Genomic DNA, 26,979 nt, shown 5'->3' on the forward strand with positions numbered 1-26,979 from the left:
TGTGGGTCACATCCTGGGTGTTAGTGGACTGGTGTGGGTCACATCCTGGGTGTTAGTGGACTGGTGTGGGTCACATCCTGGGTGTCAGTGGACTGGTGTGGGTCACATCCTGGGTGTTAGTGGACTGATGTGGGTCACATCCTGGGTGTTAGTGGACTGGTGTGGGTCACATCCTGGGTGTTAGTGGACTGGTGTGGGTCACATCCTGGGTGTTAGTGGACTGATGTGGGTCACATCCTGGGTGTTAGTGGACTGGTGTGGGTCACATCCTAGGTGTTAGTGGACTGGTGTGGGTCACATCCTGGGTGTTAGTGGACTGATGTGGGTCACATCCTGGGTGTTAGTGGACTGATGTGGGTCACATCCTGGGTGTTAGTGGACTGGTGTGGGTCACATCCTGGGTGTTAGTGGACTGGTGTGGGTCACATCCTGGGTGTTAGTGGACTGATGTGGGTCACATCCTGGGTGTTAGTGGACTGGTGTGGGTCACATCCTAGGTGTTAGTGGACTGGTGTGGGTCACATCCTGGGTGTTAGTGGACTGGTGTGGGTCACATCCTGGGTGTTAGTGGACTGGTGTGGGTCACATCCTGGGTGTTGGTGGACTGGTGTGGGTCACATCCTGGGTGTTAGTGGACTGGTGTGGGTCACATCCTGGGTGTTAGTGGACTGGTGTGGGTCACATCCTGGGTGTTAGTGGACTGGTGTGGGTCACATCCTGGGTGTTAGTGGACTGGTGTGGGTCACATCCTGGGTGTTAGTGGACTGGTGTGGGTCACATCCTGGGTGTTAGTGGACTGATGTGAGTCACATCCTGGGTGTTAGTGGACTGGTGTGGGTCACATCCTGGGTGTTAGTGGACTGATGTGGGTCACATCCTGGGTGTTAGTGGACTGATGTGGGTCACATCCTGGGTGTTAGTGGACTGATGTGAGTCACATCCTGGGTGTTAGTGGACTGGTGTGGGTCACATCCTGGGTGTTAGTGGACTGATGTGGGTCAGCATAACAAGGTACTTTCTATATAGTAGTATGTCACTGATGTCAGCTATGGTCTGTATACCTTGTACATGTACAAGGTATACAGGGGGGGGGGCTTGAACCCATTTTACTGATGGGTGAACACAGACAACCGGTGTAAGGAAACACGTCCGATGTTTCAACCCCTTCTCCGGGAATCGAACCCGGACCCTCACCGTGTGAAGCGAGAGCTTTTGCCACCGGGCCACGGGGGTCATGTAGTGATTGCACATGATTTGAGGCATAATGTAGGAAAATACGCTAATGATTTTTTGTTAATTTAATGACAGACAACACACAAGGAAAAATAGGAGCAAAATCCAACATTAGGAAGGTGAAAAGTACAGTATTCCAAGGCAGCGTCCTGGCGCCTCTACTGTTTCTTATCCTCATAGCGGACGCAGATAAAAACACCCGTCGCAGTTAGCTTTTATCATTGGAAGATGATGCCAGAATAAATATGGAAATTATCGCTGGATGATATGCAGACTGTGCCACTAGTGACGAGATCCAACTCCTTATATACGTAGAGAATGAATTCAAGACACTAAAAAAAGAAGATAACTGAATAGAACGCACGGAACATGTGAAAGACCTGGGTGTAATAATGTCAGCTGACCTGTCTGTCAATGAACACAGTAAGGCAAATATCACGAAAGCCAGGAAATTGATGGGGTGGATAATGAGGACTTTTTAAAAACAAGGGAAGTAGTGCCAGTGGTGATACTTGTGCTCTCTCGCTTAGAGTATTGTTCAGTGTTGACGGTTCCTTTCAGGATAGGAGATATATCAGACCCCTGGCTGTCTTCAAGACCCCTGGCTAGAAGATCTAAGTACGAGTCAGGGATAATGTTAGCTGGTCTAGAATATCTAAATATGAGCCAGGGATAATGTTAGCTGGTCTAGAAGATGTAAATATGAACCAGGGATAATGTTAGCTGGTCTAGAATGTCTAAATATGAGCCAGGGATAATGTTAGCTGGTCTAGAATATCTAAATATGAGCCAGGGATAATGTTAGCTGGTCTAGAAGATGTAAATATGGACCAGGGATAATGTTAGCTGGTCTAGAAGATGTAAATATGGACCAGGGATAATGTTAGCTGGTCTAGAATATCTAAATATGAACCAGGGATAATGTTAGCTGGTCTAGAAGATGTAAATATGGACCAGGGATAATGTTAGCTAGTCTAGAATATCTAAATATGAACCAGGGATAATGTTAGCTAGTCTAGAATATCTAAATATGAACCAGGGATAACGTTAGCTAGTCTAGAATGACTTAAGAAATCGTAATGACACGATTGCAAATAAACCATACCCCCGGCCGGGATTGAACCCGCGGTCATAGAGTCTCAAAACTCCAGCCCGTCGCGCTAGCCACTAGACCAGCTAGCCACAATAAGATTCATCTAACTAGGTATATTTCTACACCATAGGAAAGTTAGCACAGGCACCTCTGTGGGACTTGAGCTAGAGTTCGTCACGGCCACGCTAGCTGGAGATTCGTCTGTAAAAACTTGCATTTGTGGTCACAGAGGTGCCTGTGCTAACTTTCCTATGGTGTAGAAATATACCTAGTTAGATGAATCTTATTGTGGCTAGCTGGTCTAGTGGCTAGCGCGACGGGCTGGAGTTTTGAGACTCTATGACCGCGGGTTCAATCCCGGCCGGGGGTATGGTTTAGTCTAGAATATCTAAATATGAACCAGGGATAATGTTAGCTAGTCTAGAATATCTAAATATGAACCAGGGATAATGTTAGCTAGTCTAGAATATCTAAATATGAACCAGGGATAATGTTAGCTAGTCTAGAAGATCAGGTACAGACTATTTTTGTCCTCTCTAACACCGCTCCTCCAACACTTGCGCACTACAAATTGCAACACGCGTCATACACTCTCTGGCGTGAGTCAGGCTCTGCAAGGTGCAGGAATTATCCACGGTGACGAGAATGTGGGAAAATGTCGACGGGAAAGAGAACGAGGGGGGGATAAAGGTAGGGGAGAGAGGAAAGCTCTGAAATCTAGAATAAGGGGAACTGTGATTGCTGTGTATAGGGGTGGTTTTGATAAGGACTTGCTTTGTATGGGTCAATAGGCCTTCTGCAGTGTTCCTCCATTCTTATGTTCTTATGTGTATAGGAGGTAGGTTAGGTAAGGTACGTCAGGAAACAGGACAAGTATTTCCTGGCGCGGGTCTTATATGATGACCCTCAGCTGGAGCTTTTGGTCATTTGACCGAGACCTTCCACTGGCTTACCCCTCCACCCCTTTATAAAATAAATAAGAGAGAGATAAATAAGGTGAGGAAAGAACTCGGAGTAATAAATTTACATTGGATAAATTTAGATTTAGAAAGTATATACGAAAGTATTGGTTTGGGAATATTGTAGTTGATGAGTGGAAGAGTCTGTCTAGTAGGGTGATTGATGCTAAAATCTTGTTATTGAGGATAAAATCTTGTTATTGATGCTATAATCTTGTTATTGAGGCTGAAAACCTTGCTATTGATGCTAAAAATCTTGTTATTGAAGCTAAAAAACTTGTTATTGATGCTAAAAAACTTGTTATTGAAGCTAAAAAACTTGTTATTGATGCTAAAATCTTGTTATTGAAGCTAAAAATCTTGTTATTGATGCTAAAAATCTTGTTATTGAAGCTAAAAATCTTGTTATTGAAGCTAAAATCTTGTTATTGAAGCTAAAAACCTTGTTATTGAAGCTAAAAACCTTGTTATTGAAGCTAAAATCTTGTTATTGAAGTTATAAATATTGAAGCTAAAAATCTTGTTATTGAAGCTAAAAACCTTGTTATTGAAGCTAAAAATCTTGTTATTGAAGCTAAAAATCTTGTTATTGAAGCTAAAAACCTTGTTATTGAAGCTATAAATCTTGTTATTGAAGCTAAAAACCTTGTTATTGAAGCTAAAAACCTTGTTATTGAAGCTAAAAACCTTGTTATTGAAGCTAAAAATCTTGTTATTGAAGCTAAAAACCTTGTTATTGAAGCTAAAAATCTTGTTATTGAAGCTAAAAATCTTGTTATTGAAGCTAAAAACCTTGTTATTGAAGCTAAAAATCTTGTTATTGAAGCTAAAAACCTTGTTATTGAAGCTAAAAATCTTGTTATTGAAGCTAAAAACCTTGTTATTGAAGCTAAAAATCTTGTTATTGAAGCTAAAAATCTTGTTATTGAAGCTAAAAATCTTGTTATTGAAGCTAAAAATCTTGTTATTGAAGCTAAAAACCTTGTTATTGAAGCTAAAAATCTTGTTATTGAAGCTAAAAACCTTGTTATTGAAGCTAAAACCTTTTTATTGAAGCTAAAAACTTTGTTATTGAAGCTAAAAATCTTGTTATTGAAGCTAAACCCTTGTTATTGAAGCTAAAAATCTTGTTATTGAAGCTAAAAACCTTGTTATTGAAGCTAAAACCTTGTTATTGAGGCTAAAACCTTGTTATTGAAGCTAAAAACCTTGTTATTGAAGCTAAACCCTTGTTATTGAAGCTAAAAACCTTGTTATTGAATCTGAAAACCTTGTTATTGAAGCTAAAAATCTTTTTATTGAAGCTAAAAACCTTGTTATTGAAGCTAAACACTTGTTATTGAAGCTAAAAATATTGTTATTGAAGCTAAAACCTTGTTATTGAAGCTAAAAATCTTGTTATTGAAGCTAAAAATCTTGTTATTGAAGCTAAAAACCTTGTTATTGAAGCTAAAACCTTGTTATTGAAGCTAAAAACCTTGTTATTGAAGCTAAAATCCTTGTTATTGAAGCTAAAACCTTGTTATTGAATCTAAAACCTTGTTATTGAAGCTAAAAACTTTGTTATTGAAGCTAAAAACTTTGTTATTGAAGCTAAAAATCTTGTTATTGAAGCTAAACCCTTGTTATTGAAGCTAAAAATCTTGTTATTGAAGCTAAAAACCTTGTTATTGAAGCTGGAAGCTAAAAATCTTGTTATTGAAGCTAAAAACCTTGGAATCTAAAACCTTGTTATTGAAGCTCCGGGTTAAAACCTTGGAAGCTAAAAACCTTGTTATTGAAGCGTTAATGAAGCTGATTGAAGCCCTTGTTATTGAAGCTCCTTGTTATTGAAGCTTTGTTATTGAAGCACCCCCTGATTGAAGCTAAAAATATTGTTATTGAAGCTAAAACCTTGTTATTGAAGCTAAAAACCTTGTTATTGAAGCTAAAAACCTTGTTATTGAAGCTAAAACCTTGTTATTGAAGCTAAAACCTTGTTATTGAAGCTAAAACCTTGTTATTGAAGCTAAAACCTTGTTATTGAAGCTAAAAACCTTGTTATTGAAGCTAAAACCTTGTTATTGATGCTAAAAATCTTGTTATTGAAGCTAAAACCTTGTTATTGAAGCTAAAAACCTTGTTATTGAAGCTAAAACCTTGTTATTGAAGCTAAAACCTTGTTATTGAAGCTAAAACCTTGTTATTGATGCTAAAAATCTTGTTATTGAAGCTAAAACCTTGCTATTGATGCTAAAAATCTTGTTATTGAAGCTAAAAACCTTGTTATTGAAGCTAAAACCTTGTTATTGAAGCTAAAAACCTTGTTATTGAAGCTAAAAACCTTGTTATTGAAGCTAAAAACCTTGTTATTGAAGCTAAAAACCTTGTTATTGAAGCTAAACACTTGTTATTGAAGCTAAAAACCTTGTTATTGAAGCTAAAAACCTTGTTATTGAAGCTAAAAACCTTGTTATTGAAGCTAAAAACCTTGTTATTGAAGCTAAAAACCTTGTTATTGAAGCTAAAAACCTAACAACAGGTAGAGGACAAGGAAAACTCCCTACGTGACAGTGGGTTGGGGAAAATGGCAGGGTCAAGGAAGAACTTATGCAGGGGAGAAATGACTAAGGACAGGGAGAAAACTTAGTGCAGGGGAGAAATGACTAAGGGCAGGGAGAAAACTTAGTGCAGGGGAGAAATGACTAAGGACAGGGAGAAAACTTAGTGCAGGGGAGAAATGACTAAGGACAGGGAGAAAACTTAGTGCAGGGGAGAAATGACTAAGGACAGGGAGAAAACTTAGTGCAGGGGAGAAATGACTAAGGACAGGGAGAAAACTTAGTGCAGGGGAGAAATGACTAAGGACAGGGAGAAAACTTAGTGCAGGGGAGAAATGACTAAGGACAGGGAGAAAACTTAGTGCAGGGGAGAAATGACTAAGGACAGGGAGAAAACTTAGTGCAGGGGAGAAATGACTAAGGACAGGGAGAAAACTTAGTGCAGGGGAGAAATGACTAAGGACAGGGAGAAAACTTAGTGCAGGGGAGAAATGACTAAGGGCAGGGAGAAAATTTAGTGCAGGGGAGAAATGACTAAGGGCAGGGAGAAAACTTAGTGCAGGGGAGAAATGACTAAGGGCAGGGAGAAAACTTAGTGCAGGGGAGAAATGACTAAGGGCAGGGAGAAAACTTAGTGCAGGGGAGAAATGACTAAGGGCAGGGAGAAAACTTAGTGCAGGGGAGAAATGACTAAGGGCAGGGAGAAAACTCAGTGCAGGGGAGAAATGACTAAGGACAGGGGAAAAATGGGAGCAGTGTCCGGGGTATAAATAAAAGAGGGTAGTGCCCATGTCTGTGCCATGATTCATAGACCGCGGTGGCACTCTCCTCTGGGCACGTCTTCCTGGTAATATCTTAGTAATAGCAATAATGATAGTAAGAATGACAATGATAATTGTAATAATAACGATAATAGCAATAATAATACTAATAATAACAGTAGTAATAATGGAGTAATCATAATTACAATAATGGTGATGTGATAGAGACCTTCCACTGGCTACCATCTCCAAACATTGTAACTTAAGTTGCATGGTTAGCAACATTATCAGCCAGTAGGTCTGGTCTGTGACCTGGCAGGGGCGCTGACCCCTGTCATTAACACCAGCCAGTAGGGTCTGGTCTGTGACCTGGCGGGGGCGCTGACCCCCGTCATCAACAGCCAGTAGGTCTGATCTGTGACTTGGCGGGGGCGCTGACCCCTGTCATTAACACCAGCCAGTAGGGTCTGGTCTGTGACCTGGCGGGGGCGCTGACCCCCGTCATCAACACCAGCCAGTAGGTCTGGTCTGTGACCTGGCGGGGGCGCTGACCCCCGTCATTAACACCAGCCAGTAGGGTCTGGTCTGTGACCTGGCGGGGGCGCTGACCCCCGTCATCAACACCAGCCAGTAGGTCTGGTCTGTGACCTGGCGGGGGCGCTGACCCCCGTCATCAACACCAGCCAGTAGGTCTGGTCTGTGACCTGGCGGGGGCGCTGACCCCCGTCATCACCAGCCAGTAGGTCTGGTCTGTGACCTGGCGGGGGCGCTGACCCCCGTCATCAACACCAGCCAGTAGGTCTGGTCTGTGACCTGGCGGGGGCGCTGACCCCTGTCACTAACACCAGCCAGTAGGTCTGGTCTGTGACCTGGCGGGGGCGCTGACCCCCGTCATCAACACCAGCCAGTAGGTCTGGTCTGTGACCTTGGGGGCGCGCTGACCCCCGTCATCGACACCAGCCAGTAGGTCTGGTCTGTGACCTGGCGGGGGAGCTGACCCCCGTCATCACCAGCCAGTAGGTCTGGTCTGTGACCTGGCGGGGGCGCTGACCCCCGTCATCACCAGCCAGTAGGTCTGGTCTGTGACCTGGCAGGGGCGCTGACCCCCGTCATCAACACCAGCCAGTAGGTCTGGTCTGTGTCCTGGCGGGGGCGCTGACCCCCGTCATCAACACCAGCCAGTAGGCTGATTATTAGATAATTAGTCCCTCAGTCTTGTAGACAGTAGCAGGTAATCAGTCCCTCAGTCTTGTAGACAGTAGCAGGTAATCAGTCCCTCAGTCTTGTAGACAGTAACAGGTAATCAGTCCCTCAGTCTTGTAGACAGCAGGTAATCAGTCCCCCAGTCTTGTAGACAGTAGCAGGTAATCAGTCCCTCAGTCTTGTAGACAGTAGCAGGTAATCAGTCCCTCAGTCTTGTAGACAGTAGCAGGTAATCAGTCCCTCAGTCTTGTAGACAGTAGCAGGTAATCAGTCCCTCAGTCTTGTATACAGTAGCAGGTAATCAGTCCCTCAGTCTTGTAGACAGTAGCAGGTAATCAGTCCCTCAGTCTTGTAGACAGTAGCAGGTAATCAGTCCCTCTGTCTTGTAGACAGTAGCAGGTAATCAGTCCCTCAGTCTTGTAGACAGTAGTAGGTAATCAGTCCCTCAGTCTTGTAGACAGTAGCAGGTAATCAGTCCTTCAGTCTTGTAGACAGTAGCAGGTAATCAGTCCCTCTGTCTTGTAGACAGTAGCAGGTAATCAGTCCCTCAGTCTTGTAGACAGTAGTAGGTAATCAGTCCCTCAGTCTTGTAGACAGTAGCAGGTAATCAGTCCTTCAGTCTTGTAGACAGTAGCAGGTAATCAGTCCCTCAGTCTTGTAGACAGTAGATGGGGTAATCAGTCCCTCAGTCTTGTAGACAGTAGTAGGTAATCAGTCCCTCAGTCTTGTAGACAGTAGTAGGTAATCAGTCCCTCAGTCTTGTAGACAGTAGTAGGTAATCAGTCCCTCAGTCTTGTAGACAGTAGCAGGTAATCAGTCCCTCAGTCTTGTAGACAGTAGATGAGGTAATCAGTCCCTCAGTCTTGTAGACAGTAGTAGGTAATCAGTCCCTCAGTCTTGTAGACAGTAGTAGGTAATCAGTCCCTCAGTCTTGTAGACAGTAGTAGGTAATCAGTCCCTCAGTCTTGTAGACAGTAGAAGGTAATCAGTCCCTCAGTCTTGTAGACAGTAGCAGGTAATCAGTCCCTCAGTCTTGTAGACAGTAGATAGGGTAATCAGTCCCTCAGTCTTGTAAACAGTAGCAGGTAATCAGTCCCTCAGTCTTGTAGACAGTAGATGGGGTAATCAGTCCCCCAGTCTTGTATACAGTAGCAGGTAATCAGTCCCTCAGTCTTGTAGACAGTAGCAGGTAATCAGTCCCTCAGTCTTGTAGACAGTAGATGGGGTAATCAGTCCCTCAGTCTTGTAGACAGTAGTAGGTAATCAGTCCTTCAGTCTTGTAGACAGTAGCAGGTAATCAGTCCCTCAGTCTTGTAGACAGTAGTAGGTAATCAGTCCCTCAATCTTGTAGACAGTAGCAGGTAATCAGTCCCTCAGTCTTGTAGACAGTAGCAGGTAATCAGTCCCTCAGTCTTGTAGACAGTAGCAGGTAATCAGTCCCTCAGTCTTGTAGACAGTAGATGGGGTAATCAGTCCCTCAGTCTTGTAGACAGTAGTAGGTAATCAGTCCTTCAGTCTTGTAGACAGTAGCAGGTAATCAGTCCCTCAGTCTTGTAGACAGTAGTAGGTAATCAGTCCCTCAGTCTTGTAAACAGTAGTAGGTAATCAGTCCTTCAGTCTTGTAGACAGTAGCAGGTAATCAGTCCCTCAGTCTTGTAGACAGTAGTAGGTAATCAGTCCCTCAGTCTTGTAGACAGTAGTAGGTAATCAGTCCCTCAGTCTTGTAGACAGTAGTAGGTAATCAGTCCCTCAGTCTTGTAGACAGTAGTAGGTAATCAGACCCTCAGTCTTGTAGACAGTAGCAGGTAATCAGTCCCTCAGTCTTGTAGACAGTAGCAGGTAATCAGTCCCTCAGTCTTGTAGACAGTAGTAGGTAATCAGTCCCTCAGTCTTGTAGACAGTAGTAGGTAATCAGACCCTCAGTCTTGTAGACAGTAGCAGGTAATCAGTCCCTCAGTCTTGTAGACAGTAGCAGGTAATCAGTCCCTCAGTCTTGTAAACAGTAGTAGGTAATCAGTCCCTCAGTCTTGTACACAGTAGTAGGTAATCAGTCCTTCAGTCTTGTAGACAGTAGTAGGTAATCAGTCCCTCAGTCTTGTAGACAGTAGCAGGTAATCAGTCCCTCAGTCTTGTAGACAGTAGCAGGTAATCAGTCCCTCAGTCTTGTAGACAGTAGCAGGTAATCAGTCCCTCAGTCTTGTAGACAGTAGCAGGTAATCAGTCCCTCAGTCTTGTAGACAGTAGATGGGGTAATCAGTCCCTCAGTCTTGTAGACAGTAGCAGGTAATCAGTCCCTCAGTCTTGTAGACAGTAGTAGGTAATCAGTCCCTCAGTCTTGTAGACAGTAGTAGGTAATCAGTCCCTCAGTCTTGTAGACAGTAGCAGGTATCAGTCCCTCAGTCTTGTAGACAGTAGCAGGTAATCAGTCCCTCAGTCTTGTAGACAGTAGATGGGGTAATCAGTCTCTGTCTTGTAGACAGTAGCAGGTAATCAGTCCCTCAGTCTTGTAGACAGTAGCAGGTAATCAGTCCCTCAGTCTTGTAGACAGTAGCAGGTAATCAGTCCCTCAGTCTTGTAGACAGTAGCAGGTAATCAGTCCCTCAGTCTTGTAGACAGTAGCAGGTAATCAGTCCCTCAGTCTTGTAGACAGTAGATGGGGTAATCAGTCCCTCAGTCTTGTAGACAGTAGCAGGTAATCAGTCCCTCAGTCTTGTAGACAGTAGTAGGTAATCAGTCCCTCAGTCTTGTAGACAGTAGTAGGTAATCAGTCCCTCAGTCTTGTAGACAGTAGCAGGTAATCAGTCCCTCAGTCTTGTAGACAGTAGCAGGTAATCAGTCCCTCAGTCTTGTAGACAGTAGCAGGTAATCAGTCCCCCAGTCTTGTAGACAGTAGATGGGGTAATCAGTCCCTCAGTCTTGTAGACAGTAGCAGGTAATCAGTCCCTCAGTCTTGTAGACAGTAGCAGGTAGTGAGTCCCTCAGTCTTGTAGACAGTAGCAGGTAATCAGTCCCTCAGTCTTGTAGACAGTAGTAGGTAATCAGTCCCTCACTCTTGTAGACAGTAGCAGGTAATCAGTCCCTCACTCTTGTAGACAGTAGCAGGTAATCAGTCCCTCAGTCTTGTAGACAGTAGTAGGTAATCAGTCCCTCACTCTTGTAGACAGTAGCAGGTAATCAGTCCCTCACTCTTGTAGACAGTAGCAGGTAATCAGTCCCTCAGTCTTGTAGACAGTAACAGGTAATCAGTCCCTCAGTCTTGTAGACAGTAGCAGGTAATCAGTCCCTCAGTCTTGTAGACAGTAGCAGGTAGTGAGTCCCTCAGTCTTGTAGACAGTAGTAGGTAATCAGTCCCTCAGTCTTGTAGACAGTAGCAGGTAATCAGTCCCTCAGTCTTGTAGACAGTAGCAGGTAGTGAGTCCCTCAGTCTTGTAGACAGTAGCAGGTAATCAGTCCCTCAGTCTTGTAGACAGTAGCAGGTAATCAGTCCCTCAGTCTTGTAGACAGTAGCAGGTAGTGAGTCCCTCAGTCTTGTAGACATTAGCAGGTAATCAGTCCCTCAGTCTTGTAGACAGTAGCAGGTAATCAGTCCCTCAGTCTTGTAGACAGTAGTAGGTAATCAGTCCCTCAGTCTTGTAGACAGTAGCAGGTAATCAGTCCCTCAGTCTTGTAGACAGTAGACGGGGTAATCAGTCCCTCAGTCTTGTAGACAGTAGCAGGTAATCAGTCCCTCAGTCTTGTAGACAGTAGCAGGTAATCAGTCCCTCAGTCTTGTAGACAGTAGACGGGGTAATCAGTCCCTCAGTCTTGTAGACAGTAGCAGGTAATCAGTCCCTCAGTCTTGTAGACAGTAGCAGGTAATCAGTCCCTCAGTCTTGTAGACAGTAGCAGGTAATCAGTCCCTCAGTCTTGTAGACAGTAGACGGGGTAATCAGTCCCTCAGTCTTGTAGACAGTAGCAGGTAATCAGTCCCTCAGTCTTGTAGACAGTAGCAGGTAATCAGTCCCTCAGTCTTGTATACAGTAGCAGGTAATCAGTCCCTCAGTCTAGTAGACAGTAGCAGGTAATCAGTCCCTCAGTCTTGTAGACAGTAGCAGGTAATCAGTCCCTCAGTCTTGTAAACAGTAGCAGGTAATCAGTCCCTCAGTCTAGTAGACAGTAGCAGGTAATCAGTCCCTCAGTCTAGTAGACAGTAGCAGGTAATCAGTCCCTCAGTCTTGTAGACAGTAGCAGGTAATCAGTCCCTCAGTCTTGTAGACAGTAGCAGGTAATCAGTCCCTCAGTCTTGTAGACAGTAGCAGGTAATCAGTCCCTCAGTCTTGTAGACAGTAGACGGGGTAATCAGTCCCTCAGTCTTGTAGACAGTAGCAGGTAATCAGTCCCTCAGTCTTGTAGACAGTAGCAGGTAATCAGTCCCTCAGTCTTGTAGACAGTAGACGGGGTAATCAGTCCCTCAGTCTTGTAGACAGTAGCAGGTAATCAGTCCCTCAGCCAGACTGAGAACCTCACCACGTTATTTCCAGCAATTTACTAAACATGTGTCCGTAGTGCATTAACAAAGCAACTAATGGGCGAAACATCTGCAAGACACAACTACACAGGTGTTGTACAGATATCCGCATCATCATCTCACTCGTCTAAGCTTCCAGTATTCATCTCTTGATATCAATTCCAGGAGATAAGTGTTACACAAATAACCCGCACATAAAAGAGAGAAGCTTACGACGACGTTTCGGTGCGACTTGAACCATTGACAAAGTCAGTCAGTGTGACTTTGTCAATGCTCCAAGTCGGACCGAAACGTCGTCGTAAGCTTTTCTCTTTTATGTGCGGGTTGTGTATCGTTCCAGTCACGGAATTGAGCCTTTTTGTTATTTATAGGTAAGTGTTGTTGGCACCTTAACTCCCCTGTGTTCTAACATATTTCCCCCTATAATCTACCGTGTACATAATTACTCTCACATCTGCTTCGTCTCGTCAGGTCGAGTCCACGATCTATAATTCCTGGTATAACTTCACAAATCTTTGGTGACAACTGTGTTCCAGAGGTCTAAAACACAGTTGTCACCAAAGATTTGTCATACCAGGAATTAAGTTAAGATCCTGGACTTCACCTGACCAAACTAATGCCATAGTAATTATGTACAAGGTAGATTATAGGTGAAAAATAACGTAATATTAGGAGACAGGGGGACTTAGGTGCCTATTATATATATATATATATATATATATATATATATATATATATATATATATAATATAATCTCTTAGTTCACAGCTGGAATCGTACCGGAGGAAATTGTATCAAAATACGTAGTATCTCTCCTCTAGAGATACTAGAATGTACACTTCAGTATCGTCTAGAATGTATACTTCAGTACCGTCTAGAATGTATACTTCAGTATCGTCTAGAATGTATACTTCAGTACCGTCTAGAATGTATACTTCAGTACCGTCTAGAATGTATACTTCAGTACCGTCTAGAATGTATACTTCAGTATCATCTAGAATATATACTTCTGTACCGTCTAGAATATACACTTCAGTACCGTCTAGAATGTATACTTCTGTACCGTCTAGAATGTATACTTCAGTATCGTCTAGAATGTACACTTCAGTATCGTCTAGAATGTACACTTCAGTATCGTCTAGAATGTACACTTCAGTACCGTCTAGAATGTACACTTCAGTATCGTCTAGAATGTACACTTCAGTACCGTCTAGAATGTACACTTCAGTACCGTCTAGAATGTATACTTCTGTACCGTCTAGAATGTATACTTCTGTACCGTCTAGAATGTATACTTCTGTACCGTCTAGAATGTATACTTCAGTACCGTCTAGAATGTACACTTCTGTACCGTCTAGAATGTATACTTCAGTATCGTCTAGAATGTATACTTCAGTACCGTCTAGAATGTACACTTCTGTATCGTCTAGAATGTACACTTCAGTACCGTCTAGAATGTACACTTCAGTACCGTCTAGAATGTACACTTCAGTACCGTCTAGAATGTACACTTCAGTATCGTCTAGAATGTACACTTCAGTACCGTCTAGAATGTATACTTCAGTATCGTCTAGAATGTACACTTCAGTACCGTCTAGAATGTATACTTCAGTACCGTCTAGAATGTATACTTCAGTATCGTCTAGAATGTATACTTCAGTATCGTCTAGAATGTATACTTCAGTATCGTCTAGAATGTATACTTCAGTATCGTCTAGAATGTACACTTCAGTACCGTCTAGAATGTACACTTCTGTACCGTCTAGAATGTACACTTCAGTACCGTCTAGAATGTACACTTCTGTACCGTCTAGAATGTATACTTCTGTACCGTCTAGAATGTATACTTCTGTACCGTCTAGAATGTACACTTCAGTACCGTCTAGAATGTACACTTCTGTACCGTCTAGAATGTACACTTCAGTACCGTCTAGAATGTACACTTCTGTACCGTCTAGAATGTATACTTCTGTACCGTCTAGAATGTACACTTCTGTACCGTCTAGAATGTATACTTCTGTACCGTCTAGAATGTACACTTCTGTACCGTCTAGAATGTATACTTCTGTACCGTCTAGAATGTACACTTCTGTACCGTCTAGAATGTATACTTCTGTACCGTCTAGAATGTACACTTCTGTACCGTCTAGAATGTATACTTCTGTACCGTCTAGAATGTACACTTCTGTACCGTCTAGAATGTATACTTCTGTACCGTCTAGAATGTACACTTCTGTACCGTCTAGAATGTATACTTCTGTACCGTCTAGAATGTACACTTCTGTACCGTCTAGAATGTATACTTCTGTACCGTCTAGAATGTACACTTCTGTACCGTCTAGAATGTACACTTCTGTACCGTCTAGAATGTATACTTCTGTACCGTCTAGAATGTACACTTCTGTACCGTCTAGAATGTACACTTCAGTATCGTCTAGAATGTACACTTCTGTACCGTCTAGAATGTATACTTCTGTACCGTCTAGAATGTACACTTCAGTACCGTCTAGAATGTACACTTCTGTACCGTCTAGAATGTACACTTCAGTACCGTCTAGAATGTACACTTCTGTACCGTCTAGAATGTATACTTCTGTACCGTCTAGAATGTACACTTCTGTACCGTCTAGAATGTACACTTCTGTACCGTCTAGAATGTACACTTCAGTACCGTCTAGAATGTATACTGCTGTACCGTCTAGAATGTACACTTCTGTACCGTCTAGAATGTACACTTCTGTACCGTCTAGAATGTACACTTCTGTACCGTCTAGAATGTACACTTCAGTACCGTCTAGAATGTACACTTCTGTACCGTCTAGAATGTACACTTCTGTACCGTCTAGAATGTATACTTCTGTACCGTCTAGAATGTACACTTCTGTACCGTCTAGAATGTACACTTCTGTACCGTCTAGAATGTACACTTCTGTACCGTCTAGAATGTATACTTCTGTACCGTCTAGAATGTATACTTCAGTATCGTCTAGAATGTACACTTCAGTACCGTCTAGAATGTACACTTCTGTACCGTCTAGAATGTACACTTCTGTACCGTCTAGAATGTACACTTCAGTACCGTCTAGAATGTACACTTCTGTACCGTCTAGAATGTACACTTCTGTACCGTCTAGAATGTACACTTCTGTACCGTCTAGAATGTACACTTCTGTACCGTCTAGAATGTACACTTCTGTACCGTCTAGAATGTACACTTCTGTACCGTCTAGAATGTACACTTCTGTACCGTCTAGAATGTACACTTCTGTACCGTCTAGAATGTATACTTCAGTATCGTCTAGAATGTACACTTCAGTACCGTCTAGAATGTACACTTCTGTACCGTCTAGAATGTACACTTCTGTACCGTCTAGAATGTACACTTCAGTACCGTCTAGAATGTATACTTCTGTACCGTCTAGAATGTACACTTCTGTACCGTCTAGAATGTACACTTCTGTACCGTCTAGAATGTACACTTCAGTACCGTCTAGAATATAACCTGACACACGTGTCAGAGTAAATTGTTCACGTCAGTTTTTAGCTAAAATATAGAGATTATTACAGTCTCAGCTCCTGGACCCGCTTCGTGGAAGCGGTCTTAGATGTATGGAGTCTGTTTTCACTTCGTCCAGGTCTTTCCGCTTTACGACCACCCCTGTGGCTGAAGAAATACTTCCTGACATCCCTGTGGCTCATCCGTGTCTTGAACCTCCAGCTTTGCCCTTGAGTGCTGGTTTCCCGCCTCTCAAACAGTCTCTCCCTGTCTGTCCTGTCATTTTCTCTTGAAAATGTGGTGTTAGCTTGGTGTTAGTGTGGTGAAAATGTGGCATTAGTATGGTGTTAGCGGTATTAGTGTGGTGTTAGCGGTGTTGGTATGGTGTCAGTGGTGTTAGCGTACTGTTAGCATGGTGTTAGCGGTGTTAGCATGGTGTTAGCGGCGTTAGCATGGTGTTAGCGGCGTTAGCATGGCGTTAACGTACTGTTTGCATGGTGTTAGTGGTGTTAGCATGGTGTTAGCAGTGTTAGCATGGTGTTAGCGGTGTTAGCATGGCATTAACGGTGTTAGCACGGTGTTAGCGTACTGTTAGCACGGTGTCAGCGATGTTACCATGGTATTAGCGTTGTTAGCATGGTGTTATCGTAGTGCTAACATGATGTTAGCGGTGTTAGCATGGCATTATCGGTGTTAGCATGGCATTATCGGTGTTAGCACGGTGTTAGCGTACTGTTAGCATGTTGTTAGCGATGTTACCATGGTATTAGCGGTGTTAGCATGGTGTTAGCATGGCATTAGCGGTGTTAGCACGGTGTTAGCGTACTGTTAGCATGGTGTTAGCGATGTTACCATGGTATTAGAGCATGTGCCGTAGCATGGCTTAGCAGATAGCATGCAGTGCTACAGATAGAGCAGTTACAACACTAGTCAGATAAGATGGTGGCGCCACACAGATATAAAAGCACCCCCTTCAAACTGCCACCCTTTCTCATGATAACCAGACCAAATCTACCCCTCCTTCAACCCCCTTCCCCTTCAACCCCTACCCTTACAACCCCCTCTACCCCCTCTAAACCCCTATCTCTAACCCCCTTCCCTTCACATTAATACATTTCGTACGAAATGTATTAACCTGACGACTTAAAATAAGATTTAGAAAACGAGAATTTGTGTTTACAAGTTGGGATTGAACGATTCCAGAATTTTTTTGGTGATGCTGATGGCTAATTCTAGGCCTATGCCGATACCATTCAAATTATTCTAGGCCTATGCCGATACCATTCAAATTATTCTAGGCCTATGCCGATACCATTCAAATTATTCTAGGCCTATGCCGATACCATTCAAATTATGCGATAGTCACAGCAGTACGTTGTCATGGCAACGTTGATATTGTTAAAATTTAGAGTAGGTTAAATAACACGACTTACTTATAACTCCTGTAGCCTCTCCTACAGCCTCTCCTACAGCCTCTCCTGTAGCCTCTCCTGTAGCCTCTCCTGTAGCCTCCTGTAGCCTCTCCTACAGCCTCTCCTACAGCCTCTCCTACAGCCTCTCCTGTAGCCTCTCCTGTAGCCTCTCCTGTAGCCTCTCCTGTAGCCTCTCCTGTAGCCTCTCCTGTAGCCTCTCCTGTATCCTCTCCTGTAGCCTCTCCTACAGCCTCTCCTGTAGCCTCTCCTACAGCCTCTCCTACAGCCTCTCCTGTAGCCTCTCCTGTAGCCTCTCCTGTAGCCTCTCCTGTAGCCTCTCCTGTAGCCTCTCCTACAGCCTCTCCTGTAGCCTCTCCTACAGCCTCTCCTGTAGCCTCTCCTGTAGCCTCTCCTGTAGCCTCTCCTGTAGCCTCTCCTGTAGCCTCTCCTACAGCCTCTCCTACAGCCTCTCCTGTAGCCTCTCCTGTAGCCTCTCCTGTAGCCTCTCCTGTAGCCTCTCCTGTATCCTCTCCTGTAGCCTCTCCTACAGCCTCTCCTGTAGCCTCTCCTGTAGCCTCTCCTGTATCCTCTCCTGTAGCCTCTCCTACAGCCTCTCCTGTAGCCTCTCCTACAGCCTCTCCTGTAGCCTCTCCTACAGCCTCTCCTACAGCCTCTCCTGTAGCCTCTCCTACAGCCTCTCCTACAGCCTCTCCTGTAGCCTCTCCTGTAGCCTCTCCTGTAGCCTCTCCTGTAGCCTCTCCTGTAGCCTCTCCTGTAGCCTCTCCTGTATCCTCTCCTGTAGCCTCTCCTACAGCCTCTCCTGTAGCCTCTCCTACAGCCTCTCCTGTAGCCTCTCCTACAGCCTCTCCTACAGCCTCTCCTGTAGCCTCTCCTACAGCCTCTCCTACAGCCTCTCCTGTAGCCTCTCCTACAGCCTCTCCTGTAGCCTCTCCTACAGCCTCTCCTACAGCCTCTCCTGTAGCCTCTCCTACAGCCTCTCCTGTAGCCTCTCCTACAGCCTCTCCTGTAGCCTCTCCTACAGCCTCTCCTGTAGCCTCTCCTACAGCCTCTCCTACAGCCTCTCCTGTAGCCTCTCCTACAGCCTCTCCTGTAGCCTCTCCTACAGCCTCTCCTGTAGCCTCTCCTACAGCCTCTCCTGTAGCCTCTCCTACAGCCTCTCCTGTAGCCTCTCCTACAGCCTCTCCTGTAGCCTCTCCTACAGCCTCTCCTACAGCCACTCCTGTAGCCTCTCCTACAGCCTCTCCTACAGCCTCTCCTGTAGCCTCTCCTACAGCCTCTCCTGTAGCCTCTCCTACAGCCTCTCCTGTAGCCTCTCCTACAGCCTCTCCTGTAGCCTCTCCTACAGCCTCTCCTGTAGCCTCTCCTACAGCCTCTCCTGTAGCCTCTCCTACAGCCTCTCCTACAGCCTCTCCTGTAGCCTCTCCTACAGCCTCTCCTGTAGCCTCTCCTACAGCCTCTCCTGTAGCCTCTCCTACAGCCTCTCCTGTAGCCTCTCCTACAGCCTCTCCTGTAGCCTCTCCTACAGCCTCTCCTGTAGCCTCTCCTACAGCCTCTCCTGTAGCCTCTCCTACAGCCTCTCCTGTAGCCTCTCCTACAGCCTCTCCTGTAGCCTCTCCTACAGCCTCTCCTGTAGCCTCTCCTGTAGCCTCTCCTACAGCCTCTCCTGTAGCCTCTCTACAGCCTCTCCTGTAGCCTCTCCTGTAGCCTCTCCTGTAGCCTCTCCTGTAGCCTCTCCTACCTCTCCTGTAGCCTCTCCTACAGTAGCCTCTCCTGTAGCCTCTCCTACAGCCTCTCCTGTAGCCTCTCCTACAGCCTCTCCTGTAGCCTCTCCTACAGCCTCTCCTGTAGCCTCTCCTACAGCCTCTCCTGTAGCCTCTCCTACAGCCTCTCCTGTAGCCTCTCCTGTAGCCTCTCCTACAGCCTCTCCTGTAGCCTCTCCTACAGCCTCTCCTGTAGCCTCTCCTACAGCCTCTCCTGTAGCCTCTCCTGTAGCCTCTCCTACAGCCTCTCCTGTAGCCTCTCCTACAGCCTCTCCTGTAGCCTCTCCTGTAGCCTCTCCTACAGCCTCTCCTGTAGCCTCTCCTACAGCCTCTCCTGTAGCCTCTCCTGTAGCCTCTCCTGTAGCCTCTCCTACAGCCTCTCCTGTAGCCTACAGCCTCTCCTAGCCTCTCCTAGCCTCTCCTGTAGCCTCTCCTACAGCCTCTCCTGTAGCCGCTCTACAGCCTCTCCTGTAGCCTCTCCTACAGCCTCTCCTGTAGCCTCTCCTACAGCCTCTCCTGTAGCCTCTCCTACAGCCTCTCCTGTAGCCTCTCCTACAGCCTCTCCTGTAGCCTCTCCTACAGCCTCTCCTGTAGCCTCTCCTACAGCCTCTCCTGTAGCCTCTCCTACAGCCTCTCCTGTAGCCTCTCCTGTAGCCTCTCCTACAGCCTCTCCTGTAGCCTCTCCTACAGCCTCTCCTACAGCCTCTCCTGTAGCCTCTCCTGTAGCCTCTCCTGTAGCCTCTCCTGTAGCCTCTCCTGTAGCCTCTCCTACAGCCTCTCCTGTAGCCTCTCCTACAGCCTCTCCTGTAGCCTCTCCTACAGCCTCTCCTGTAGCCTCTCCTGTAGCCTCTCCTGTAGCCTCTCCTGTAGCCTCTCCTACAGCCTCTCCTGTAGCCTCTCCTGTAGCCTCTCCTGTAGCCTCTCCTACAGCCTCTCCTACAGCCTCTCCTCCTCTCCTGTAGCCTCTCCTGTAGCCTCTCCTGTAGCTTCTCCTGTAGCTTCTCCTGTAGCCTCTCCTGTAGCCTCTCCTACAGCCTCTCCTGTAGCCTCTCCTGTAGCCTCTCCTGTAGCTTCTCCTGTAGCTTCTCCTGTAGCCTCTCCTGTAGCCTCTCCTGTAGCTTCTCCTGTAGCCTCTCCTGTAGCCTCTCCTGTAGCTTCTCCTGTAGCTTCTTCTGTAGCTTCTCCTGTAGCCTCTCCTGTAGCCTCTCCTGTAGCTTCTCCTGTAGCCTCTCCTGTAGCCTCTCCTGTAGCTTCTCCTGTAGCTTCTCCTGTAGCCTCTCCTGTAGCCTCTCCTGTAGCCTCTCCTACAGCCTCTCCTGTAGCCTCTCCTGTAGCCTCTCCTGTAGCTTCTCCTGTAGCTTCTCCTGTAGCCTCTCCTGTAGCTTCTCCTGTAGCTTCTCCTGTAGCCTCTCCTGTAGCCTCTCCTGTAGCCTCTCCTACAGCCTCTCCTGTAGCCTCTCCTGTAGCTTCTCCTGTAGCTTCTCCTGTAGCCTCTCCTGTAGCTTCTCCTGTAGCTTCTCCTGTAGCCTCTCCTGTAGCCTCTCCTGTAGCCTCTCCTACAGCCTCTCCTGTAGCCTCTCCTGTAGCCTCTCCTGTAGCTTCTCCTGTAGCTTCTCCTGTAGCTTCTCCTGTAGCTTCTCCTGTAGCTTCTCCTGTAGCCTCTCCTGTAGCCTCTCCTGTAGCCTCTCCTACAGCCTCTCCTGTAGCCTCTCCTGTAGCCTCTCCTGTAGCTTCTCCTGTAGCTTCTCCTGTAGCTTCTCCTGTAGCCTCTCCTGTAGCCTCTCCTGTAGCCTCTCCTACAGCCTCTCCTGTAGCTTCTCCTGTAGCTTCTCCTGTAGCTTCTCCTGTAGCTTCTCCTGTAGCTTCTCCTGTAGCTTCTCCTGTAGCCTCTCCTGTAGCCTCTCCTACAACCTCTCCTACAACCTCTCCTACAACCTCTCCTACAACCTCTCCTACAACTTCTCCTACAACCTCTCCTACAACCTCTCCTACAACCTCTCCTACAACCTCTCCTACAACCTCTCCTACAAACTCCTACAAACTCTCGTACAACCTCTCTTACAACTTCTCCTACAACCTCTCCTACAACCTCTCCTACAACCTCTCTTACAACTTCTCCTACCTCTCCTACAACCTCTCCTACAACCTCTCCTACAACCTCTCCTACAAACTCCTACAAACTCTCGTACAACCTCTCTTACAACTTCTCCTACAACCTCTCCTACAACCTCTCCTACCAACTCTCCTACCAACTCTCCTACAAACTCTCCTACAACCTCTCCTACAAACTCCTACAAACTCTCCTACAACCTCTCTTACAACTTCTCCTACAACCTCTCCTACAACCTCTCCTACAACCTCTCCTACAAACTCCTACAACCTCTCCTACAACCTCTCTTACAACTTCTCCTACAACCTCTCCTACAACCTCTCTTACAACTTCTCCTACAACCTCTCCTACAACCTCTCTTACAACTTCTCCTACAACCTCTCCTACAACCTCTCTTACAACTTCTCCTACAACCTCTCCTACAAACTCTCCTACAACTTCTCCTACAACCTCTCCTACAACTTCTCCTACAACTTCTCCTACAACTTCTCCTACAACCTCTCCTACAACCTCTCCTACAACCTCTCCTACAACCTCTCTTACAAACTCCTACAAACTCTCGTACAACCTCTCTTACAACTTCTCCTACAACCTCTCCTACAACTTCTCCTACAACTTCTCCTACAACCTCTCCTACAACCTCTCCTACAACTTCTCCTACAACCTCTCCTACAACCTCTCCTACAACCTCTCCTACAACCTCTCTTACAAACTCCTACAAACTCTCGTACAACCTCTCTTACAACTTCTCCTACAACCTCTCCTACAACTTCTCCTACAACCTCTCCTACAACCTCTCCTACAACCTCTCCTACAACCTCTCCTACAACCTCTCCTACAACCTCTCCTACAACCTCTCCTACAACCTCTCCTACAACTTCTCCTACAACCTCTCCTACAACCTCTCCTACCAACTCTCCTACCAACTCTCCTACAACCTCTCCTACCAACTCTCCTACCAACTCTCCTACCAACTCTCCTACCAACTCTCCTACCAACTCTCCTACCAACTCTCCTACCAACTCTCCTACCAACTCTCCTACCAACTCTCCTACAACCTCTCCTACAACCTCTCTTACAACTTCTCCTACAACCTCTCCTACAACCTCTCTTACAACTTCTCCTACAACCTCTCCTACAACCTCTCTTACAACTTCTCCTACAACCTCTCCTACAACCTCTCCTACAACTTATCCTACAACCTCTCCTACAACCTCAGACGGTGATGTAGCCGAGGTATAGCACAATAATAGTAGAATGCCACATAGTCATCCCTTGAATAATTATTCAAGGGATCATACACGAGTTGGGGATACCCCAGTGATTACAGGTATCCCTACTGTATACTGGGTTTACTAGTTACTTTGATTACAGCAACTGTGTTTGCATGCAAGTGGCATCAAGGAGGAACGTCATGTAGAAGTTAGGGTAGATGTAGGTCATGTAGAAGTTAGGGTAGATGTAGGTCATGTAGAAGTTAGGGCAGATGTAGGTCATGTAGAAGTTAGGGCAGATGTAGGTCATGTAGAAGTTAGGGTAGATGTAGGTCATGTAGAAGTTAGGGTAGATGTAGGTCATGTAGAAGTTAGGGCAGATGTAGGTCATGTAGAAGTTAGGGCAGATGTAGGTCATGTAGAAGTTAGGGCAGATGTAGGTCATGTAGAAGTTAGGGCAGATGTAGGTCATGTAGAAGTTAGGGTAGATGTAGGTCATGTAGAAGTTAGGGTAGATGTAGGTCATGTAGAAGTTAGGGCAGATGTAGGTCATGTAGAAGTTAGGGCAGATGTAGGTCATGTAGAAGTTAGGGCAGATGTAGGTCATGTAGAAGTTAGGGCAGATGTAGGTCATGTAGAAGTTAGGGCAGATGTAGGTCATGTAGAAGTTAGGGCAGATGTAGGTCATGTAGAAGTTAGGGCAGATGTAGGTCATGTAGAAGTTAGGGCAGATATTGGTCATGTAGAAGTTAGGGTAGATGTAGGTCATGTAGAAGTTAGGGTAGATGTAGGTCATGTAGAAGTTAGGGTAGATGTAGGTCATGTAGAAGTTAGGGCAGATATTGGTCATGTAGAAGTTAGGGCAGATATTGGTCATGTAGAAGTTAGGGCAGATATTGGTCATGTAGAAGTTAGGGCAGATATTGGTCATGTAGAAGTTAGGGCAGATATTGGTCATGTAGAAGTTAGGGCAGATATTGGTCATGTAGAAGTTAGGGCAGATATTGGTCATGTAGAAGTTAGGGCAGATATTGGTCATGTAGAAGTTAGGGCAGATATTGGTCATGTAGAAGTTAGGGCAGATATTGGTCATGTAGAAGTTAGGGCAGATATTGGTCATGTAGAAGTTAGGGCAGATATTGGTCATGTAGAAGTTAGGGTAGATATTGGTCATGTAGAAGTTAGGGCAGATATTGGTCATGTAGAAGTTAGGGCAGATATTGGTCATGTAGAAGTTAGGGCAGATGTAGGTCATGTAGAAGTTAGGGCAGATATTGGTCATGTAGAAGTTAGGGTAGATATTGGTCATGTAGAAGTTAGGGCAGATATTGGTCATGTAGAAGTTAGGGCAGATATTGGTCATGTAGAAGTTAGGGCAGATATTGGTCATGTAGAAGTTAGGGCAGATATTGGTCATGTAGAAGTTAGGGCAGATATTGGTCATGTAGAAGTTAGGGTAGATATTGGTCATGTAGAAGTTAGGGCAGATATTGGTCATGTAGAAGTTAGGGCAGATATTGGTCATGTAGAAGTTAGGGTAGATGTAGGTCATGTAGAAGTTAGGGTAGATGTAAGTCATGTAGAAGTTAGGGCAGATATTGGTCATGTAGAAGTTAGGGCAGATATTGGTCATGTAGAAGTTAGGGCAGATATTGGTCATGTAGAAGTTAGGGCAGATATTGGTCATGTAGAAGTTAGGGCAGATATTGGTCATGTAGAAGTTAGGGTAGATGTAGGTCATGTAGAAGTTAGGGTAGATGTAGGTCATGTAGAAGTTAGGGTAGATGTAGGTCATGTAGAAGTTAGGGTAGATGTAGGTCATGTAGAAGTTAGGGTAGATATAGGTCATGTAGAAGTTAGGGTAGATGTAGGTCATGTAGAAGTTAGGGTAGATGTAGGTCATGTAGAAGTTAGGGTAGATGTAGGTCATGTAGAAGTTAGGGCAGATATTGGTCATGTAGAAGTTAGGGTAGATGTAGGTCATGTAGAAGTTAGGGTAGATGTAGGTCATGTAGAAGTTAGGGTAGATGTAGGTCATGTAGAAGTTAGGGTAGATGTAGGTCATGTAGAAGTTAGGGTAGATGTAGGTCATGTAGAAGTTAGGGTAGATGTAGGTCATGTAGAAGTTAGGGTAGATGTAGGTCATGTAGAAGTTAGGGTAGATGTAAGTCATGTAGAAGTTAGGGTAGATGTAAGTCATGTAGAAGTTAGGGTAGATGTAAGTCATGTAGAAGTTAGGGTAGATGTAAGTCATGTAGAAGTTAGGGCAGATATTGGTCATGTAGAAGTTAGGGTAGATGTAAGTCATGTAGAAGTTAGGGTAGATGTAGGTCATGTAGAAGTTAGGGTAGATGTAGGTCATGTAGAAGTTAGGGTAGATGTAAGTCATGTAGAAGTTAGGGTAGATGTAGATCCCGACTAAAGTAATATCTCTTTCCACAGATCGTGGTGGTGTGTGAGTCTACGAGAGTTGGACCAGTCTCCAACACAATGGTGAGTGGTGGTGTTAGTGGTGGTGTGTGAGTCTACGAGAGTTGGACCAGTCTCCAACACAATGGTGAGTGGTGGTGTTAGTGGTGGTGTGTGAGTCTACGAGAGTTGGACCAGTCTCCAACACAATGGTGAGTGGTGGTGTTAGTGGTGGTGTGTGAGTCTACGAGAGTTGGACCAGTCTCCAACACAATGGTGAGTGGTGGTGTTAGTGGTGGTGTGTGAGTCTACGAGAGTTGGACCAGTCTCCAACACAATGGTGAGTGGTGGTGTTAGTGGTGGTGTGTGAGTCTACGAGAGTTGGACCAGTCTCCAACACAATGGTGAGTGGTGGTGTTAGTGGTGGTGTGTGAGTCTACGAGAGTTGGACCAGTCTCCAACACAATGGTGAGTGGTGGTGTTAGTGGTGGTGTGTGAGTCTACGAGAGTTGGACCAGTCTCCAACACAATGGTGAGTGGTGGTGTTAGTGGTGGTGTGTGAGTCTACGAGAGTTGGACCAGTCTCCAACACAATGGTGAGTGGTGGTGTTAGTGGTGGTGTGTGAGTCTACGAGAGTTGGACCAGTCTCCAACACAATGGTGAGTGGTGGTGTTAGTGGTGGTGTGTGAGTCTACGAGAGTTGGACCAGTCTCCAACACAATGGTGAGTGGTGGTGTTAGTGGTGGTGTGTGAGTCTACGAGAGTTGGACCAGTCTCCAACACAATGGTGAGTGGTGGTGTTAGTGGTGGTGTGTGAGTCTACGAGAGTTGGACCAGTCTCCAACACAATGGTGAGTGGTGGTGTTAGTGGTGGTGTGTGAGTCTACGAGAGTTGGACCAGTCTCCAACACAATGGTGAGTGGTGGTGTTAGTGGTGGTGTGTGAGTCTACGAGAGTTGGACCAGTCTCCAACACAATGGTGAGTGGTGGTGTTAGTGGTGGTGTGTGAGTCTACGAGAGTTGGACCAGTCTCCAACACAATGGTGAGTGGTGGTGTTAGTGGTGGTGTGTGAGTCTACGAGAGTTGGACCAGTCTCCAACACAATGGTGAGTGGTGGTGTTAGTGGTGGTGTGTGAGTCTACGAGAGTTGGACCAGTCTCCAACACAATGGTGAGTGGTGGTGTTAGTGGTGGTGTGTGAGTCTACGAGAGTTGGACCAGTCTCCAACACAATGGTGAGTGGTGGTGTTAGTGGTGGTGTGTGAGTCTACGAGAGTTGGACCAGTCTCCAACACAATGGTGAGTGGTGGTGTTAGTGGTGGTGTGTGAGTCTACGAGAGTTGGACCAGTCTCCAACACAATGGTGAGTGGTGGTGTTAGTGGTGGTGTGTGAGTCTACGAGAGTTGGACCAGTCTCCAACACAATGGTGAGTGGTGGTGTTAGTGGTGGTGTGTGAGTCTACGAGAGTTGGACCAGTCTCCAACACAATGGTGAGTGGTGGTGTTAGTGGTGGTGTGTGAGTCTACGAGAGTTGGACCAGTCTCCAACACAATGGTGAGTGGTGGTGTTAGTGGTGGTGTGTGAGTCTACGAGAGTTGGACCAGTCTCCAACACAATGGTGAGTGGTGGTGTTAGTGGTGGTGTGTGAGTCTACGAGAGTTGGACCAGTCTCCAACACAATGGTGAGTGGTGGTGTTAGTGGTGGTGTGTGAGTCTACGAGAGTTGGACCAGTCTCCAACACAATGGTGAGTGGTGGTGTTAGTGGTGGTGTGTGAGTCTACGAGAGTTGGACCAGTCTCCAACACAATGGTGAGTGGTGGTGTTAGTGGTGGTGTGTGAGTCTACGAGAGTTGGACCAGTCTCCAACACAATGGTGAGTGGTGGTGTTAGTGGTGGTGTGTGAGTCTACGAGAGTTGGACCAGTCTCCAACACAATGGTGAGTGGTGGTGTTAGTGGTGGTGTGTGAGTCTACGAGAGTTGGACCAGTCTCCAACACAATGGTGAGTGGTGGTGTTAGTGGTGGTGTGTGAGTCTACGAGAGTTGGACCAGTCTCCAACACAATGGTGAGTGGTGGTGTTAGTGGTGGTGTGTGAGTCTACGAGAGTTGGACCAGTCTCCAACACAATGGTGAGTGGTGGTGTTAGTGGTGGTGTGTGAGTCTACGAGAGTTGGACCAGTCTCCAACACAATGGTGAGTGGTGGTGTTAGTGGTGGTGTGTGAGTCTACGAGAGTTGGACCAGTCTCCAACACAATGG

At 45.6% G+C, this 26,979-nt stretch overlaps 1 protein-coding gene across 7 annotated transcripts in view; it reads left to right on the plus strand.

The window, feature by feature from the left end:
- The window catches only part of LOC128697206 (uncharacterized), a 142,225-nt gene that overhangs the window by 12,492 nt on the left and 102,754 nt on the right, over positions 1–26,979 (plus strand). For all 7 annotated transcript variants that reach the window (XR_011394560.1, XR_011394558.1, XR_011394559.1 and 4 more), the window contains exon 2: positions 24,752–24,802. The gene's annotated coding sequence lies outside the window, so the exon portion shown is untranslated. The remainder of the gene's footprint in view (positions 1–24,751; positions 24,803–26,979) is intronic.

Source organism: Cherax quadricarinatus, chromosome 89, assembly GCF_038502225.1.
Source record: "Cherax quadricarinatus isolate ZL_2023a chromosome 89, ASM3850222v1, whole genome shotgun sequence".
NCBI classification, from domain to species: Eukaryota; Metazoa; Arthropoda; class Malacostraca; order Decapoda; family Parastacidae; genus Cherax; species Cherax quadricarinatus.